The sequence below is a fragment of the Gymnodraco acuticeps genome, unplaced genomic scaffold (genome assembly GCF_902827175.1).
Source record: "Gymnodraco acuticeps unplaced genomic scaffold, fGymAcu1.1, whole genome shotgun sequence".
Taxonomy (NCBI): Eukaryota; Metazoa; Chordata; class Actinopteri; order Perciformes; family Bathydraconidae; genus Gymnodraco; species Gymnodraco acuticeps.
The window spans coordinates 76,483-98,020 of record NW_022991961.1 but is presented as its reverse complement, the minus strand read 5'-3'; the positions used below and the strand labels follow the sequence as shown (position 1 = coordinate 98,020).

Sequence of the window (21,538 nt, the reverse complement as noted above, 5' to 3'; positions counted from 1 at the left end):
TGTTTTGAAGCATTTTGCAGCACCTCGTTTACCTCCATTTTTTTTTACGACTAGTTGACTAGGGCCTACAGCGCCGACTAGTGGTAAAGGTAGTCGACTAGTCGACTAGTCGATTAGTTGGTGAAACCCCTAATATATGGTATGAGGTAATCGATGTAAGGAAAATATAACAGTACAGTATTTGATGTAGATCAGGGGAACAGTAATGAGGACTTCATGCATTCTTATCCGGATAAGCATGGGCGTCGCAGCCATTATATGAGGGTGGGACAAGTCCCTCCCACTTTTTCAAATGATTAGTTTAGACCCCCCCACTTTTACCATGTGGAAAGTCCGTGAAACGGTCTATCCACTCGCCGCACTTTATAGAGCGCTGTGTCAGTGCTTCATATCAAATCCATTCCATTTGCTTATTAAGAGAATGCCCAAATCAATGAAACTCCGTACCATGTTTTCACTGCTACTTTGTACCAAGGCAGATTCTCACATAGCGCGCGCATGTTCAAGGAGTGTTGTTGACAGCTCAGATCTGTTGTATGAAGCGATGCCGGTAGTGGAGGTAAGGCACACACACCAAGTGTTCAGGACATTGTTAATACAGCGAAAATCAAAGCTGACGATCTCTTGGTTTGATATATTTTCTACCCCAGACAACATGGACATAAGAACATTTTTTTCAAAGAAGAGGAAAGTAAGTCATCTGCTGGTAGCAGTTAATCAGTTAACAGTGATGGCAGCGGCGTCTCACTTCTGGAGAGGAGTTTCGTCTTTATGTCATGATAGAGAGATACAAATACTGAATAGTTTAGATGAGAAAAGGCATCGAAATGCCAGGTTACTAGTATTTATCATGTAAACAGGGAACATGAATAACCCCATCTCTATGTGCTCATGTAAACACCATGATGTCCATGTAGAGCCGCAGTCAGTGTGTTTTACTGGAGCCTCAGTTCGATAAGAGATTATTTTCTGAGTTCTTTAACTTCGGTACTCTCTCTCAAAATGGTAATGTGCATTACGTTTGAATTATACTTCTTATCATTCAGAAGCTTTTTTTTGTGTGTTTATGTTTTACTGAGTGCTTATAGGCCATTTCCATCCCAGTGTTCAGTTAACTGTTTATTTTCTGTGCACATAGACTAGCTAATATTCTACCTACTGCTTGGGACTTTGAGTCTTCAAAATGTCCAATGTCACAGACTGGGACTTACTTTAGAATCAGTTGTATTTACATTCAGTATGACTTGTTATGATTCAATGTGAAAGAGTATACTCCTCAATAAATAGTGGTCACTTCACCACCTCTCTTGACATCTAGGCGGTTGAGAGTGAGTCAGAGGCAGAACACAGGGACAGTGGAGAGAGGTCCATTGCTGAGGTGAGTAACTGAAAGGGAAATGACAGTTTAGAGTAAATTGTGATGTGGACTCTCATCCCAGAATGTTAAGGAAATCAGTGGGGATATTGAACAGGAAACATTTCAGTCAAGGAGCATCATATGACCAATATAGACAGAAGAGCAACATTTATTTGAACATTTAAGTCAATGATACCATTCCTAGGTGAACTTAACATCTGTATGGAGTCAGATCAGTCTCAATATTAATAAATGCTCACAGAAGGATTCACAAATGTATCTTGCGATTTATATATAAATTACTCTCCACAACAATGCACTCACATAATATTTATTGTTGTATATAAATGTACAAAAAATGTGCATTTAAACTGCTTTTTATTAATTCAAAGACGGCTCTGAATTAATAATCAAATATGTTTCCTTTCTTTACTACTAGATGAAATTACAAAATGTACCCATCATTTTCCCATGCTAGTATAGCCACATAAAAGTATCAAACCACCTGTTAAAATGCACCAGAATACAGGAAATATATATTTTTTTTCGTGTGGGGGATCCCCAAACGGGGGGTTAAAAATGTCCCCCCCACATTCAGGATGCTTTCTACGCCCATGTGGATAAGGAATAACACCCAAATCTGGATCAGCACGACCACATTTGGACATGATACACCTTCGCGCGTGTGTGTGCGTGTCATGAGGCAGCCAAGTGTACGCTGTGTAATTTCAAGGTGGCAGCTAAATGGCCCGTCACTCATCTGATAGCAACTTCCACTCAAACAATGCACATGTTCTGTAATTTAGATACACATATGTGTGCATCAGTGATGGTCTAGACCAGGGGTTTTCAAAGTGTGGGAAGGTGAGCCTCCCCTCAGAGAACATAAGAACAGCCGCGCCCCCCCTCCCAATTATTATTGCTATTATTATTATTATTATTATTGTTGCTAAAATGCAGTGGTATTCAATAGCATTTCAAAGAGGTCCAGTAAGAGAAAATGTCATTAAATGCTCTGTTTTCACTGTCTACCTTCCGCCATTTGAAATGACTCCAACTGTTTCTCTCCTCTTGTCTCGTCTCTGTGTGTGTGTTTGAATGTATCGTGCGGACTCACGGACTGCACCGATTTGATTGGCTGAGTAGCGTCATCTCCTTAAAACATTAAACAATAACTTTTTTAAACATTTGTATCTTTATGTTTTAAACATATTGTATACAACTCCCCCACTACTTGGACTATTCCTTGCACCCCTCTAGAATAAGCCTGAATGGTCTCACCCATATTGCATCAGTAACGTGCACTTGTTATAACAAGATTGCAAGAACACTGGTAGTGATCGGACAATTGAGTGTTATTCAGTTTGTGTGTTGTGGAACATGTGTGTGCGTGCATGAAAATATACCACACACCCAATTACAATTGCATGTTCAATTCACTACCCTGGAAGTTAATAAAATTGTTAAAGTTGGAACAGCCTGTGCGGACAGCCGTCCTTCCTTGCATGTCAGTCGCTGACACCTTCTTACAGAGGACAGGCAAATCTAGCTGCAGCACGACCCATATATGTTCGCACGCCTTGTTCTCAACACATATTTTTAACATTTTCAACATCGTGGATACATCCTTATATGCTCCCGGCAACACACTGAACGTCAACTTTGCCTCCTTATTACACTCACCCCTACTTTAGTGGGAACAATGAGTCTGTGTCAGGAATAACACAGGTCATCCTCTGGCTGCAGCCTTGACCGGCACTTGCTTTTGATCAAAGTCAATGCGGAAAACCCGCACTCACACAGGTAGGTGGAGGTGAAGGGAATGAGCACTTTTACAGCCTTTTTGCGAGGTGGGGGAACTCGGTCTCCACAGACAGCCAAAAGTGGGCAAGTGTGACTTTATTCATCTTTTTCTGGTTATTTTTTTTTCTCACGCTGCGCCTCCCCTGAAGCTCTCTGGTGCCCCCCCCAGGGAAGGGCCTCACACTTTGAAAACCGCTGGTCTAGACCAGTGGTTCCCAAACGGTGTGCCGCGGCACACCGTTTGGTGTGCCGTGAGGCAAGTCCGGGTGTGCCGTGGGATTTTGTGACAACCATACATTATTATTGCAATATACAACTACACAAAAATAATTATTTTTTTATTTACTATATCAGTACTTTGTAGGTTTATATGTACGTAATCTGCGCGACTTGTGCGTCCACATCTCCACGTGCAGTGCTGCATAAACATGGCTGAGTCAGCGATAACTTTCGAGGGGTGGAGGTATGCCCATTATTTTGAGTTTGTCCGAAGAATAGACAGGAATGTGACGGTGAGGTGCAAACTGTGTCCAGGCCAGAAGCTGTTATCCACTGCTGGAAACACCACGTCAAACCTCAACACAGACCTGCAAAGAACACATGCTAAGGTGAAGCTACCGCACACGCTATTTGTTGTTTGTTTATATCACGTAGTCTGTTCTTCTTCTCTGTCTTCCGGTTGTTGCCTGTTTTGAATGACAAATACACACTACCGCCGCCTGCTGGTAAGGAAAGTTATTGCCACTCACGCATGCGCAGTTCGTACGTGCTCGGCGAGTAAAGTAACAAGTTACTTTATGTAGATAGTAACGAAGTAGTGTAATATATTACTTTTTTTAAAGTAATATGTAATATATAAACAAATGTTAGTAACGTCTCTGGAGTTGGCGTTCTCTACTCTGGTTTACATGAAGAACAACAGGAGGTCACGGCTCTCTGTTGAACAAGACTTGCGAGTGGCCCTCTCCTCAGTGCCACCAAGGATTACAAAATTATGTGCGCCCCAACAGGCACATGTATCTCACTAATTTGTAAGTCGGCAAAAATATTTACAATATCACATGTTTCAATGCTGATTGCTGAAATGTTACATTTATAATTTGTAGTTCAGCACCATGGACAATGCAGCTTCCTTGCATTGACAGTTCTCTGTGCTCTGAGTTTCCTTTGCCTCATTTTTAATGTTGTGACCTGTCTGGTTTAAATGAGTGTGTTGCTGCTTTGATGAAGCCTAATTTGATAAAGTTTCAAATTAATTTCTGAAATATTTCGTTAATAAATATTTCATGAGTAATATAGTTGTCTTTGTCACATTTTATTTGGCATTAGTAAATAATTATGCACATTTACAGATATTTTACATGATATGAGTGATAACACGTGTTATAAGGGCTATTTTGCACAATAGGTGTGCCTTGAGATTTTTACTTGTCCTTTGGTGTGCCTTGGGCACAACAAGTTTGGGAACCACTGGTCTAGACTAATATAACGTATGTATATATATATATTAGGGCTGTCAGTCGAAATATTTAATCGCATGATTGTCCATAGTTAATCGCGATTAATTCGCAAATTAATCGCACATTTTTTATCTGTTCTAAATGTTCCTTAGAGGAATATATTTCAAGTTTTTAATACTCTTATCAACAAATATGCTTTATGCAAATGTTAATTGTCATTTGAACAATGACAAATATTTTCATGAATATTAAACACAACAACCTCTGAACATTACAAATATTCGCCTCAATTCAACCTGGAACCTCTCTCATTCAATAATACAATACAAAGTGTGTGTCTGTGCGCGTGTGTGTGTGTTTGTGTGATGGATCGTTGGAGCTATGTGCAACTCAAGGCATATGCTCGAACAGGAGCTGCCTGGACGCTGCGATCATGTTGCGCACTATCCGTGCTGAGTGTGCTGACTTTTCGTACAATGTCCCACTGTCTGGCTGCCTGCATAAAGTCAAGTGCTCGGCGCAGTTGTCGGCGAAATGTCGCTCCTCTGTTTTCATTTAAACAGCTCCTTATATCCGTTAGCGCAGCTAACTAGCACCAGATGCTAACAACAACAATACACGTAAGGTCTCTCCCGGTCCTCCCGATGGCCAGTCAGGGCCTGCCGGTGAGCGTGGAAGTGTGGTCTGCAGCAAGCGGGCGGCAGGAGCGGGGCTGTCAGCATCAGCTTGTAGATGGTATTTTAAACTCGATGCGCTCTGAAACTACGGGGCGGCCGAGGACAAAAAATACACATGCGTTAATCGCGTTAAAATAATTAGTGGCGTTAATTTAGCGTTAACGCGTTATTAACGCGTTATTAACGCGTTAACATGACAGCCCTAATATATATATATATATTTTACAAATACCAATTTATAAAGGCTCAGGTATTCCCGTATTTCTTTAACCAACAAAAACTAAAGGTATTTTCAGTGGTTTATACAGATATGATGCTATTTTTGATGTGGACTTAACATAAAATACAGACTTTGTGTAAATGATAATGAAAGAATTTGTCATCCAAATGCAACGCCATGGCTCACTGATGTTTTTTTTGTGAAATGTTTAAAGTAAGGGACAGTGATGGAGTTCTATGGCTCCGATACCCTTACATACTTTTTATCTAGTTTGAGTCTTTTAAAAACATTTGCTCAACTTCTTTGGTCTATGATTTCAACAGGGTTTTGCTATAATTTTGCTCCTAATATTGGGACACTGTTTTGGAAAGTTGTCTCATACATTGCTGCCCTATCAATTAAAATACATTGATAGTCTAGTGTAAGGGGCTGAGAGGCAGAGTAGTGGGAGGCACCTAGATTCCCATTAGGTGGCTCCACCCTCTTTCAATTAGCAGTATTGGGAGCAGGTGTGGAGACCTCACACCTGGTGCTAATCACTCCCTCAAGGGAGACAAAGCACACAGAGTTGCTCAGTTGTGTGTGGCACATGGAGGGAGCAGGAGGCTCCCAGTGTAAGGAAACATTTTTTGTAAGCTGGTAAGTCGGTTAGCGGCCATGCTACGTTAGCCTTTGTTTAATGGAAGGTATTTTTGGAGTTTGATAGCAATAAAGCCTTTTTTGGATTTGAACACTGCCTCTGTCGTGATTGCTGCACTACCACTTTTCTCTTTATCTGCCCAGTACTGTTACAATAGGTACATATAGAGACAAATAAATGTCAGTATTGGTAATTAGATGAAAAAGGGTTTGTTTCAAATTCAATAGACTTACCCACAACAAGTAAAAATATAAGTACAATATTAAGACAAAATGGGAAGTCTCTTGTGTGTGAATGTTACTGTCATAGATATGACTTAAAAATATTCAATGCATGAAGGTTTTATAGATTACCATCAACAGGGTATTGTGTTTTAAAGGTTGTCATTATTACAAACATGATTAACCATGATTGTTTGCACCTAAGGCAGTTGGTTAATACCTGTTCCACCCTGAGCCTGTTTTTCAGGTCTCATGCTTGAAAATGACATTCCCAGAACAAATGACCATATCTTCCCTTTTTAAAAGGGTTAAATTAATAATCTTTTCCTCAAAGTAATGATAAACCTGTGAGTTGGATGTAGAAAAGTCAGAATCAATATTGATGTGTTTTATTTTAAAGAAAATTCAGATTGAACATAGTAAAAAACTGTAAATTATAGGGTCCATCCAAATATGTTTTACTTATAGTGAAAACTACCCTTGAATGATGGGTTAGTAGACTAAAAGCTTTAGGAATCCAAAGTACAACATACAAGTACCCTGTATCAAGATTGATGCAAAACAAGTGAAATGTTACCTTTTTAGAGAGATTTAGCACAAAAAACCCACTTCTGGGGTCCTTTGGGTGGATTTTCCATATCTCTGGCCAACCCTGTCTCCTAAAAATTACGTTCCCACAGAACTAAACTGCATTCTCAATTACGTTTACGTACATTTTCTCTCACGTTACGTTTGTTATGAACGTATCTCAAATACGTTTATTTTCTACATATCTTTGCCATTTATTGTCTTGCGTATAATAATAATAGTAATTTATAAATATCATTTTAGAGCACACCTTTGAAATCGACAATCGGGCTCGATATATGGTTAAATTAAAATCAGTAGACGAGGCTGTAATTTCGCAGCTGTTACACTCATGAGCGAGGCAGAAAATAATTTTAACATGCCAAAAAGCTGCTGTCGTTTATTGCACCTCAAACATTAAAACAAATCCAGAGTTATGTGTTTCTGTACTTCCTCTAAGAAGAAAGGACAGTAACAGAAGATCTCTGTGGCTTCAGGCTTGATCGCCGTTCAAATGACAGCGTTGGTTTCCCCAAAAGTGGGCGGGGCTGTAAAGTGACGTAGATTTTACTCATCTATTATTCAAAACCATTCTATTATTATAACGTAAATTACATGCCAGTGTTTTATCTTTTTATTTATTTGTTTTTATTTTAAATCGTATAATGTCGGACTGTTTTTGCCGTCTGTGAGGAAAATAAATGGGGCTTAGAGCCTCAAAATACTGAAATCTGTATTTTTTAAAATCTTTTTTTCCTTCTAATTTGTTATTATTTTCTAAATAACACACTGTTATTTACTCAACAATAACACACAATTATCTTTGTTTTTATTTATTCGTTTGATTCTATAATCTTGGGCTCCAGAAACTCCACCTGAGGTGATTTGGGTGGAAATGGGGGTTTTACCGTTTCTCTGGAACCCATTGGTCGATTTTGGTGATTGACATCTCTTTCTGACCGTTAGAGCCAATAGAATTGAAGGGGAATCTCCCCACTCACACACATGGGCTGCTTCTCAGGTCGACTATTTTCATTTCCTCGCTCCTCGGTCTCACCGGAAGTTGATTTGCCTGCGCCATCTTGAGTACCGTCCCATGGCTCTTATTTCTGACGGAGGAGCGAGGAGCGATCATGGAGGAGCGATAACCGAGGAACCACCAGACCATCCTCCGATGAAATCCTCAGATACTCACCCCGCCCCCTTACTGTGTATCGCTCACTGATTGGACGAGGCAGTGCATGCACTGATCTGATGCTTCTTGACATGAGAGCAATACCCCAGCGGAGTGAAGAAAATACATGAACCTCACGGGACTCACTCCTCAGTTTATACCGTGTTTTGTTTCAATTAATGTATCATTTAGTTACAAATATATGATCTGAACAAAAGTGGTCACTGACCTGCTTAGCTTTTAATTCAGCTGCCAAACCGCAGTCATTAAGTCCTATTTAAAATGTTAATTTGCTCCACACAAACAAAGTGTGCAGTCCAATGAATGTTAATCTAACTGGGTTTTGATAGATAACATATCTGTTTTTGTTCTCTGAATAATTGTATTCCTATTGTGCACTCTAATCAATATTAATCAAACTATTGTAGTTTAAATACATTTTAAGAATGGCGTTTATCTTTTTTGAGAATGACTTCTTATTTTATTAAATGTATTTCGATCTACAACAGATGATACTAATGTTTATGTCAGTAAATGTGCACTAACAGAGGCGGGGGTGTTTGTGGAAATAACGGGTACAGAGCTGGCTGCTGCCAGACGAACAGCTGTGCAGCGTCATCACAAACGGACGTCGCTTCACGTGGCGCTCCGGAGGAAAGGACGTCCCATTGCTCTTAAAACTAATTTCCCTGCTTCTCGTGGTTTCCTTGCGTCCCTCCATGCTTCCCTGGTGGGAGGGACTAAACGCAGGGAAACGACGCAAGTGAGGGAAGCAAGGATTTCATTTAATCGACCTGAGAAGCAGCCATGGTAAAACAAAAAGGTGTGGGCGAATTTCGGTGCAGTCATCTGTTTTTCGCTCTAATTCAGAGGCTCAGCGTTAGCATTGTGGGTTTTATTTGGAAAAAATAATGATCCGTTAGATGAGTTTCATCCCGTTACATGGATATAAAACATTCATAGTTTATTAAATTAACATGCCCTCAGACACTGTTTCCTGCAAGATGTTGCGGCAGTGCCCCGGTACCGGGGTCTCTCGGACTTAACAGGTACATTCATAACAAACGTAACGTGGGAGAAAATAAGTTTCTAGCTAAACGTAATTGAGAATGCAGTTTAGTTCTGTGGGAACGTAATTTTTAGGAGACAGGGTTGCTCTTGGTCGATTTTGACGAATGAAATCTCTTTATAACCGCTAGAGCCAATGGAATCGAGGGAAAGTTCTACACACACAAACACGTTACTAAATAAGGAGTGAGTGACGCATAGCCAAAACCGGAAGCTGCATACAACTCTGGTGGCTACCATTATCAGCTAACTTTTTCTCTCCGATTTTTACATAAAAATTGAATTATGGATTATAAATAATTTTTTCAAAGCGACAGACACATTATTAACCTATAGATTAACCGATTCAGCCGCGTTTTTTCTCGTTTTAATGCCATTGAACATTTTGATCAGATTGACAGTTACGGTGAGACGATCTCCCGTGAAAGCTCCGTAAAGGTACTTGTTGTGATGTCTGTGTTTGCTTCCCCTGTCGCGAGTTCGGATCGCTCAGTGATGATACTATACCTATATAATCTGTGGAGTCTCAGCTTTAATTGGATATATTGTATGTGCAGCTACGATAAGTAATAAGGGTACTTTTATCTTGAGTTCTGTACCAAAGTCAGTTTGTATTTTTTTTGCTCAGGGGTCATTTAGACGCTTTTTATGAGACTTGTGTTTTGTTTTGGTAAAAATGCTTCATATCTTCAGTTAGCTGAGATTATTCCCGTTAATCTGGTGCTACACATGAATAGTTTCATAAATGTTAAGATGCCCTGAGACACAGTCTCAAAAAAACGTGGGGGGGGGCTCCAGGGCTTAACAGGTTAAATTATTCCTAGTTGATCACTCACAATGGGACTTGTAAGAAACACAATTTAGTGCATCTTAGGCCACGTTTACACAGAGACGGAACTGGTTGTATCTGCTACAGTTCTCTATCGTATGGACAGTTCGTTAACACGAGGCCGTAACTTAACCGCGGAAACGGAGCCCTCAAATGATAACGTGTACCAAGGTGGGTAGATCTGCGGACGGAACGCTCCGGGGGTGTGTATACGCCCTATACGCCATAGCCCCGCCGCTCCTCCTCCAGGGGGAGGCAGGGGAGTTAGGTACCTGGAGGTGTACGGTGGACGGCCAGGGCGAGGCCGCCACACTGCACTGGAGTCAGTGTTTCAAGCCAGGTCCCGGTATCTCGCAGGAGAGTGCACCCAGCAGGAGCCTCCAGCAGACTTCCCCGCACGGTTCCCTCGTCCCTTGGAAGAGGCAGAGAGCAGGGTTTCCGTTAGCCTGTAATTACCGGTTTTTAGCTGGTAACATTTATTAAAAACTGGTAAATTAAAAACCTGCCAGTCAAAATGTCCGGTAATAATTAGGGATGCTCCGATCGATTGGCCGCCGGTCATTATCAGCCGATATTCACTCTTAATAGTTTGATCGGTGCTCTCAATAAAGGCCGATCAGGAGAGCTGGAACTGATCGATATGGACATAAACGCGAGGGAAGTATAACCGGGCTGCTGAGTCAGACGGAGACACCCAGCTGTGCATAATCACCTGAAGCCCTGCCCACTATTTAGCGAGCTGCATGATAAACTGACGGGCTGTCAGGAGGGAGAGGGGAAAAGAGAGGATCCGTTTCTCCTGTGTTATTATCCAAAGTTAATGTAAACTCTTGAATAATGTACTTAATCTACAAGCAGTTTGTTTGAATGTAATAATTATGTTTTTTGTTGTTTGTGGAATCATTTATTGAAAAATGAATCTGAATTTTTCGATCTGTTACGATTATAAACTGAAGCAATATAAAAATGACTCCCATTAACTGAGTTTTAAACATCAGCATATCCGGTCATAGTCCGGTAATTACCTGCAAACGGAAACTCTGCTACACAATTCATATTATTATTATTATTGAAACATGACTGGTACGTTTCAAATTTGTCCGGTAAAATAAATTCTCTCCGGACATTTGACCGGCGAGAAAAGATCCTGGCGGAGAGGTGGGTGTTTTTCATCTGCTGGTGGACTACCGGGGAGAACGTCCTGCTCGGGAGCCAGGCTCAGAGTTAGTGGCAGTGGGTGCGGTGCACCTGCCTTTTACACGTTCGCTTCGGGGAGGGAGAAACAGAGGCCGCCGAAACAGCCAGAGCCCTGCCTCTGCCCACCTGTGCTGCTCACCCCCGCGTCACCGCTGATGTGTTTCGCCAACAACAACAACAATGGGCGGATCACAGGGTTGCTTTCGTGCTCCATACGCTACTGACCATGATACAGATGTTAGTGCAACATCTACAGCTCCTCTACCACAACCATCAGCAACAAGTGGATACGGAGAACTACATGAACTACATGTTGCTAAATCCACGACGGAGAATAAACAGAAGAGCAACCAGGCAACCATGCTCGGGGGGTCTTCTTCGCTGCTTTTGGTGTATTTTGTCGCGGAAGTACAGCGCCACTTACAGGCCCGGCATATGTACAACAGCGTCTCCAGCGGACGGACACGTTTATTGAGCCGATTCTGTGTGGATATCGAATTATGTCCGTTTACATTTTCGTGTAAACGGAGCCTTACACTAGTCAGTCTGTAGGGGCTTGTGAACCATATGGTCATTGGATCAAATCTCAAGTGTACTGGTAGCTGGAGCACTACCTATGTCCTTGAGCAAGCCACCAAACCCCCAGTTTATCCTGGCAGATGAACTCAAGCAGCCCCTTCGCTCTGACCCCTCTCCATCATTGTATGTGTTTGTAAATGTGTATATATAGAGTATCAATACATTGTAATGATGTTGATATTGATACATGTATAACAACTACACAATTATTGCCTTCATTAAGAGACTGGAAGCCATATACTAGCAACACTGAATTGTATTTGTTGGGAGCTTTATTTTTTATTGTTTGCTGTTCTTAAAGTCTGCTATTCTAACTGCTTATTTTAGACTCTCTTTATCTACTGAGTCTGAATATATATTGTCTTCAATCAAAGGATTTCACTGTTTATCAACGTTATATTATCACATCAATACAAATGTTGATTTCCCTAATAAAACGTTGCCCCCTCCCCCCTCTCTCTAAAAAAACAAGCAAGAAAACTTGAATTGTTCCGCTTCAAGGCAATAACCTTGTTGGTTTCCAATCTGTAGTCCTTGTCAGACTGGATTAGTTTCTCTGGGGAAGAGTTTGATTTTTTCAACTCTACTCCATAATCCTAATCCCCATCAAACCTGGCACTCACATTTCAACCATGACAAAAGTCCAGCCCAAAATACTGACCCTGTTATTACCAATTTTTCGGCCCTCTGTTTTAACATGTTGGCATATAATCTTAATGTATTTTGATTTATGCATGTTTGAAAAGCGTCCTTCTGCTAAATGCACACAGCAGGATGTATGCTTTAGTTACACACCGGAACGCTTGTGAAGCAAGCATCCTGCATCAAATGAGAGACAATGACACCCACTTGTGGATTTAAATGCAAATCAATGGGTGAAAATCATTCAAGAGCTAATAAGGGAATCTAATCCTGTCCCTCCTTGGTCACATGTCCCTCTAAACAATAATATTATAGATTTAAATTGGGCAATGTGGCACAATTGTAAGGTATAAGGGTCAGATTGAACTATTTGTCAAAAAGAATAAGAGGTTGTGTTACGGTGGCTGTTACGGTGTGCAGGAAGCAAGACCCAAATGCAGATTAGAGTAACAATAACTCCTTTATTTCAAGGCTAGATATAGGCTACACAAAGACAGCACGGAACACTCACCGATGAACTGGTCATAACACAAGACAACCCGACAAAGAGAGACAGAAAACCCAGAACTTAAATACACCCAGGACTAATCACATAAACACGAGACAGGTGAGGAGGGAGGAGAAAACACAGAGGTACACAATCGGATAATCGGGGAGGGAAACAGACAGAAAGCAAACAGGCAGGAAACGGGGGTGAACACTTTACAAAATAAAACAGGAAACCCAAAGATAGAAAAAGACCAACACAGACAGATCCTAACAGGTTGTCATTGTCTTTAAATGCTTGTACAAATATTACCCAGTTAAATAGTTTTGAAGTGCTTTTTTTTTGTTCTTTACTTCACATTAAATCGAAGTACGGTGGCCGACTGGTGCAAACGCGTTACAATGCCCCAAAACATTTAAATTAGGAGGAACAGGCTGCACTTTTAAAATGATGCAAATATAAAAACACATGCAAAGCACTTGGAAAACATTCACCAACCTGATGAAACACGCGCAGCGTTTACTCAAAGCGCTGCTAATGCGCTTGTAGACATTTGGGGATTATAAAGTTGGCCATCTGTTGCTGGAAACGTACCTAAATGTAAGTTTTATCGGCTTAATTTAACAATGTAATCGGAGGATTTGTGATAATATTATTGCAGATCTGCTGTAAGCTATATACTGACAAACACTCACTGTTATATTGGGACAATGTAACACGTTTGCACCCGTCAGCCACCGTACTTCAGATCATAAACAGCATGAACCTTGAATATGCAAAACAATTAAGCTGCATGGATTTTGTTAGCAAATGTTTCAGTCTATAACAGTTCCAATCTGTTATTTATTAAGAACAATAAATATTACATGTTTACACTTCATCAGATGACTAAGGTAGATAAAACGTAAAAGCGTACTTTATGCAGGGTTTGGAGGTGACTTTAAAAATATCAAGTGAAATGCAAATAAATACGAGAGAGAATAAATAACTATAAGATGTGTTTTACTTAAGTGTATCTTGGTAAACAACAAAACAATGTAACCTTAGAAAATAAAAAAAACAATATATTGAGTATCAAAATGTGTGCTCTGCTCAGAGATTGTATATAGAAAACCTCCCTTTCATGAAGCATATTCAGCCAGTAGCCTACACACCAACACTGAAACACATGAGCACATACTACAGTTTAAAAAACAGAAACAAATCTGAGCTGACAGAAAATGCTCCGTTTTAGTTTAATACACACAGTAAAGCTCACACACACTATTTTATTAACATATACTGTAGGTTCACCTACTGAATTAAACAATGAACAACATAACCAAATAAAGTGAAACCATAAAGCTTGTGCTAAATAACACAGATTCACACTTAAAGTACTAGCCAATAGAAAAGCACAGTTTACGAAGAATAAATTACATCTGCTTATTTTGCAACAAACATGATATGCTCTTAATAGTTTTTTTAGTAACATTGTAATCCTGGTAATAATCACCAATTTTTTTAAATGACTATAAGAAATGTATGAAAAATTACACATATTTATCAAACTATTTAAAGATGTATAGCTCTTAAATAGAAAAATCAAAGACAACTGCATAGCACTCAAACAAATCTCAACTTAATTCTCTGTTATAACAGAGCCGACACAAATACCCAAACACACACACACTAAAATAACTAATCTATTGGAGTACATTTTGTGGAGCACATTATGTTACTCAACCTACTCCCTCACAACATCATAAGTGTGTGTGTGTGACCGAGACTGTGCCTCATTGGATCCGGCAATGGCACCAGAGTAATGAAGTCTCCATCGTTTTAAAGACCTTTTTAATAGGTTTTGTGCACACGTTGTAGGTCCCTCCAGCGAAATATGGATCAGTTTTCAGCCCTCGTCAAATGTCGGAGGGAGAATTCACGTTTAAGTATAATCTAATAGTCTCCTGCTCTGGCATCGGTATAAAGAGCAGCAATCTGTTTGTTCTTGGCTTTGACTTATCTCTGTCGCTATTGTTGCATCTCACTTCAATATTTTTCACCCAGGGCTAAACCACTTTTAGGCATATTAATGGATGACCCTGAAACTTCCTTGAGAGTCAAAGTAAACGGGCTTTAACCACGCTCCCATCTGATCCACACTAACAACAACAGGACACAAGGTAGGGGGCCAAATATAGGGGAAGGGAAAGCTGGACTAATGCTATGGAATTAATTTGTTCTACTTTAATTTAAAGCAGTTATGCTGAATGTGGAAACCATGTACAAGGACGACTTATAGTTAAACATGTTAAATGTTAAAGCAAATCTGAAGATTTATTCAGCTTCATACACATTTTCAGCTCACTAATCACAGACTTTGTGGTTTTTCGTACATAATGTTTTAGGCAGAAATGAGCAGTTTCTATTTGAAAAAGATGAAAGACCCACTTTAAATTACACGGCCAGAATTAAACAGTTAAAACTACCTTGTTAACAAGGTGGAGCAATTAGAAGCTAAAGAGCCATATATTTCCTAAAAGCTTATAGCTAGCAAATAACTGGGCCACAGTTACAAATGGTTCTACAAAAAATATATAAATGGAAAAAACAAGTATATGCTATTACCATCTCTCTGAGGTTGTATAGTGGACACTGTGGTTACTCTTAATGTAGCTACATGCGTGAACATGCTAAAGAGGGTATAATGTTTAGCATGTTCACCATTTTAATTTAGCAAATGTTAGCATACCAACATTCAGTAATCTAAAGGAAATGTTCAATTACATTTGTGATGATAGAGCTCAAAATATTTTAATAATAACAACTGTTCAATGCTATGCTAAATATAATGGACATTTTCCATTGTCTTAGCTCTTAGATATTTTTCTTAAAGAGTTTAAACCAAAACCTATATTAATAAGTGGGGACATTTGCAATAAAAATGATTATACAATGAATAACTTAATGGTGGAAGATAACCATTGCTCACCAGTTATAGGATCATAGACAAAAATACACACACACACACACACACACACAGAGTGTAATCTACCTCATCATAGGGTCTTTATTAGCATTGGGAAGAAAAAAAAGACTTCACTCAGCGATATCAAACGGTAGCTGGCACTGATGGGTAACGGCTGATCTTCCAAGATTAGAGGAAATATCCCTATTCCATGTACCATCCTGTTGAACCATGGCCAGAGAAGAAGAATGAAAAGCTTTGATGCCTATAAGAAGGGTTGCCACTTTCCTCAGAATAGTACTAACTAAGGAAGTTGCTGCGATGCTTCTATATCTTGTTCTCCTTCTCATTTGCCTCAGTGAGTTCCAATTCCTCTACATCTACAGTCGAGGCTGCGGGGTACTTCCTCTTCTTTGTTCTATTTCGACTCTTCCTCTAACTCCTCATCTAAAATCCCTTCAAGACTCAGCAGAAATCCATCCCCTTGAAACATTGTATCTGTTTTCCATGAATGTAAATCCGTCTGTCTTTCTACTTCTTGCATCCTTCCTATCCATTCCTGTCTCTGCTTCCCATCTTCCTCCATCCTAACGGTACGTCCACACAGCAGCTTTTCGAAAATCTTGGAGCTGGGCGTGTCTGAAAGCTTGGGGGTTTCGCAACCAACAACCAATCACATGAATCTCCCGCCCCCGACATACAAAGCAAAAAACCCCGGTTCTTCTCCACTATTTCTTTTAACATTTATGAGATTAATGTCTATGGTGCTATTTTATGCTACATTCCATGCTGGCTAATGATACTGTCTATGCTTGCTAGCAACGAAGTAAACTAGCAACGAAGTAAACTGGATATAAAATCCCCAAACAAGCGAAAACCTACCAGTTTCACCCACTGCCTCTGCCACCTCCCTCCATGCCTGGTTCCTCCGGTTTGTATCCCGGTAAGTAAATAGGGACTGGTCATAAAGAACCGGGTGATTTGCTACCGCAATAACTAACTTCTCCTCCATTTTTGTGGAATATAGAAATGAACTGCGGGTCTGGTTCTCCCAGCTTGCACGCGGTTTGATTGGCTAGCGCTTGAACTGTCAGATTTGCATAAACGGATCTGATTGGCTGTCGCTTCCAGCTCAGCCTCAAAAGTTGAACATTGTTCAACTTTGGAATCCTGAACATCCTGGAAATCCTGGAAATCTTCGCCTCGCCCCCCCACAATGCAGTTCGGCGACAAGCGAGGGAAAGTGACGTCATCCCCATTCAAAGTCAATGGGCGGAGACGCGCTGGAAGCGGTGGACAAATCGCCAAAAGCTGCTGTGTGTATGGGCCGTAATGGCAAGGGGTATGATCTTCACGACTTCTCCATATCAAAAAGGAGTCTGCCATGTCTGGGCTACCCAGAGTTACAGCTCCGTCCCTTGGGTAAAATGTTGAGAGTGGACATGTCGGGCCTGGATGTTCTCCGCATACTAACTATGTGGAATCTGCGTGACACTGCAGCCACGATTGCCAATAAGTTGTCAAGTCTCAGTTTCCTGACGCACACTGCTTCAGTAATTCAAAAGCTTTATAGTGGTTATTATTAAAACACATTGAATCATGGCTGAAATTATTCAGCATTCAGGCAGCATCTGTACACTACACCCCACCACAAATCTGCAAAGAATAATGCAAAAATAGTATTTCCTTATACCATATGTTAAAAGTAGGGCTGTCAAGTTAACGCGTTAATAACGCGCGAGCGAGCACACCTTACGTGTATTGTTGTTAGCATCTGGTGCTAGCTAGCTGCGCTAACGGATATAAGGAGCTGTTTCAATGAAAACAGAGGAGCGACAACTGCGCCGAGCACTTGACTTTATGCAGGTAGCACACAGTGGGACATAGTACGAAAAGTCAGCACACTCAGCACGGATATTGCGCAACATGATCATGATGGATGATGAGCGTCCAGGCAGCTCCCGTTCGAGCATATGCCTTGAGTTGCACATAGCTCCAACGATCCATCACAGTGTCTCCACACACACACACACACACACACACACACACACACACACACACACACACACACACACACACACACACTGTATTATTGTAATGTATGAGAGGTTCCAGGTTGAATTGAGGCGGATATTTTAAATGTTCAGAGGTTGTTTTGTTTAATATTCATGAGAATATTTGTCATTGATCAAATGATAATAAACAAACATTTGCATTAAACTGTGGGTTTTCTCTGGAAGTTTTTCCTTGTACGATGTGAGGGTCTAAGGATAGAGGGTGTCGTTTTTCTCATACTGATATTCTGAACAATCTGTGCTGTTGTATTTGCTGTAAAGTGTCTCTACTGTAGGCTATTTTTTATTATATGTACAGCACTTTGGCTCGACCAAAAATCGTTTATAAATGTGCTATATAAATAAAATAAGATTTGATTTGATAAAGCATATTTGTCCACTCATACAGTATGTTGATAAGAGTATTAAAAACTTGAAAAATATCCCTCTAAGGAACATTTAGAACAGATAAAAAATGTGCGATTAACTATGGACAATCATGCAATTAATCGCGATTAAATATTTGAATCGACTGACAGCCCTAGTTAAAAGACAAATAGCAAATTGAAGGAAAAAAGACTTATAACGTCCACTTCCTCTGAGACATTTCATGGTCTTACAATCAATAGATTACAACCCAGTAGGGATGTAACGGTTCAGAGAATTCACAGTTCGGTCCAACAAGAAAAAGCAAAAAAAAGTCCCAAATGCATAATTCCAGGTTTATTGTTATTTTTTTTTGAACAGTAGTGCAAGTTTTAGTATATAAATAAGGAACTCTAACATTTTGAATAATTAACTGTATTATACACAAACCAAAAACAGTACCACACACACACGACATTTTATCTATAATTGCTGAACAAAAACGTTTCATCAAGCTGTAAAACTAAAAAGAATGTCTTGAAAATAAATAATAAAGTGTTTCAAGAGCGCATAGCCGTTGAAATATATATGCCAATAGCTTCCGTTATTTATTTTGGTCTCTCGGCTTTCATGTCTATTGGCTTCTTAAAAACAGCGGGGAGAATCTGTTGAACTCTGTTGCTGTTGGCTCCGGTGATTGGCAAATCTGGCTGATGCCTTCTGATATGATTTAGCATGTTTGGCGTATGTTAGCCCATTAGCATACGGCACCGCTGTCGAACAACGGCAACACACCGTCCTCGTCCGATCCACCACCATCCATCGTTATTGTAGTCCACAGGGAACCCGAAATGTTCCCACACAGCTGATTTAAAAGAAGCAGGTGGGTCTTCTAGCTCCTGTGTGTTATCTGAAATTGCCATACTAACTTTTCTTCTTCTTGTATTTTGTTCTTTTTGTTGTGTTTTCTTCTTGTTCTTCATTTGTTGTTTAGGGGCGGCTGGCAAACAGCTTTTAGGCGCATTACTGCCACCTGGATTATATATAGTGTAGTAGATACTGCCCTGAATGACAGACTTTTTTCCCACTCGTAAAAAAGGCGTATTCGTCGTGTGACTGCATGCACCGAACCGTGACGTCCGAACCATGACAGTTTAAAGTAACCTGTGTTCCCAGTATCCAGCTATGAGTTTGCTTAAACAAATGTGTGTGCTTAATTACTTTGTATCAAATAGTAGCAGTTTGTATAACAAGAAGCTGGAAATATGAGAAGTGAAACATTTCTATGTGGAGATGTGAGATATCCTTATTTGGACACAGCATGTCAAAATGAGTGTGCGTTAAACATGCTTAGGGAAATGAGTGTGCGTTCTGTCAAAGAGTCCTATTGTTTATGTACATTTCTACTATTTCAAAAGCATTGCTGTAGGACTGCTTGAGAGCAGGGGGGTATACTGCGAAGCAGGATTTTCGCTTAGCCGGCTAAATTCAGGGAAAACTCCGGCTTTCCGGTCCTACTAAGCTGGTTCTCTTTTTAGCAGGCTAGATCTCCATGGTAACTTATGCTTAGCGGCTAACCTGGTCGGGACCAGGTTAGGTTGCAGGCTAAGAGATAAGCCTATAAAAGCTCCGCCTATCGACCAATGAAATCTCTGTGAAAATGACGTCACCATTTGTAGATAACACTGTGGAGCTTGGAGCTCGGATTGTGAGAGGCGCGAGAGGATTTTTAGGGAAAGAATAAACCCTTTGGCTTTCCCTGAAGAGTATTCAGTGCCGCAGACTGTATGTATCGCTTTGCGCTACTTTGCAACCGGCAGTTTTCTGTATGCCGTGGGGGATGCAGAGAACCTCAGCAAAAATACAGTCTGCAGTGCTATACATAAGGTCGCACATGCTCTGACAGGGCTCGCAGAGTCCTTTATTGTGTTTCCTGGCACATGTCCCACGCAGACGATCAAAGAGGGATTTTACAGCATGGCAGGTATGTGATTATATCTTTACAGTGAATGTTGTTCCTATGACGTACACTGTTGTATAACAAATGCAGCCTACTATTTCATAGGGTTTCCCAGGGTGCTTGGCTGTATCGACTGCACACATGTACCGATCTCTGCGTCCCTGGGAGAAAATGAAGGCGACTATGTAAATCGCAAATCCATCCACAGCCTCAACATTCAGGTAAATCTTGCACATTCACTAGAACACACATTGAAGTCTGGGTGATTAAAGGAACTCACATTTAAATATTCACACAGTACATGTTTCACACTTGGACTATCTTTATCTACAACATGGGCTCATTGCAAATGAACACTGATGCTACACTGACTATGATGCTCTTTTTGTGGAAGTAGGCTTTTTAACCCCAAATGCTTTTGCAGGCCACATGTGACCACAGGTGTATAATCACCAGCCTTGTGACAAAGTGGCCTGGGTCAGTCCATGACTCGAGGATCTTCTCTGAGTCTTCACTGTGTCACAAACTCAAGCAGGGTATGGCAACTGTACATTCTTATTGTTTTGTGCTTCTTAAACTGCCTTTTGTGTATACTTATGGAAATGTTCCTTTATCTTCAGGGCTCTTCAGTGGAGTGCTGCTCGGGGACAGGGGTTATGCCTGCCAGCCATTCATTATGACCCCGTATCCTGACCCTGGTGAAGGGCCACAAACCAGTTTCAATGTGGCCCATGCCAAAACCAGGGTCCAGATCGAAATGACATTTGGCATACTGAAGGCCAGATTCACCTGCCTGCGGGGCCTCAGAGTGGCCCCTGAAAGAGCATGCCGCATCATTACGGCCTGTGTTGTGCTGCACAACATTGCCACAATGAGGAAGGAGAGGGCCCCTCCTGCAGACCCCCAACCTCCTGATGTGGTAGACCCCATCACCCTGGACTACCCTACTGGCAGGGCTGTCAGAGATGCTATCTCATTGACATTTGCACAATAAAAAAAATAACACACAGAGAGAGAGGCCTTGGTTGATTTATGTTGGAGTTTATTTTCTCAGCCATTCCTGAAGGAAAAAGAGAAAAAAAAACATAGTTTTGGTTAACTTTTTCTGTAAATAAAAAAGGGATTTGTCTTTTAGGTATCCTAAAACATAAAGGTCACCTTATGCACCTTTCATTTGACTTGAAAATAAATGATCGAATGTTACACAATTACCTGTCTTTCTCTTTCCAATTTCTCCACCTCCAACTTCGTCTTTTTAATGAGCAGGGCATTTAGTTCCATGGTTTGGGC

At 40.6% G+C, this 21,538-nt stretch overlaps 1 pseudogene; it reads left to right on the top strand.

Annotated features, from left to right (window-relative positions):
- Positions 1-19,948: 19,948 nt before the first annotated feature.
- Positions 19,949-21,293, top strand: LOC117536035 (annotated as a pseudogene).
- The last annotated feature ends 245 nt before the right edge of the window (positions 21,294-21,538 follow it).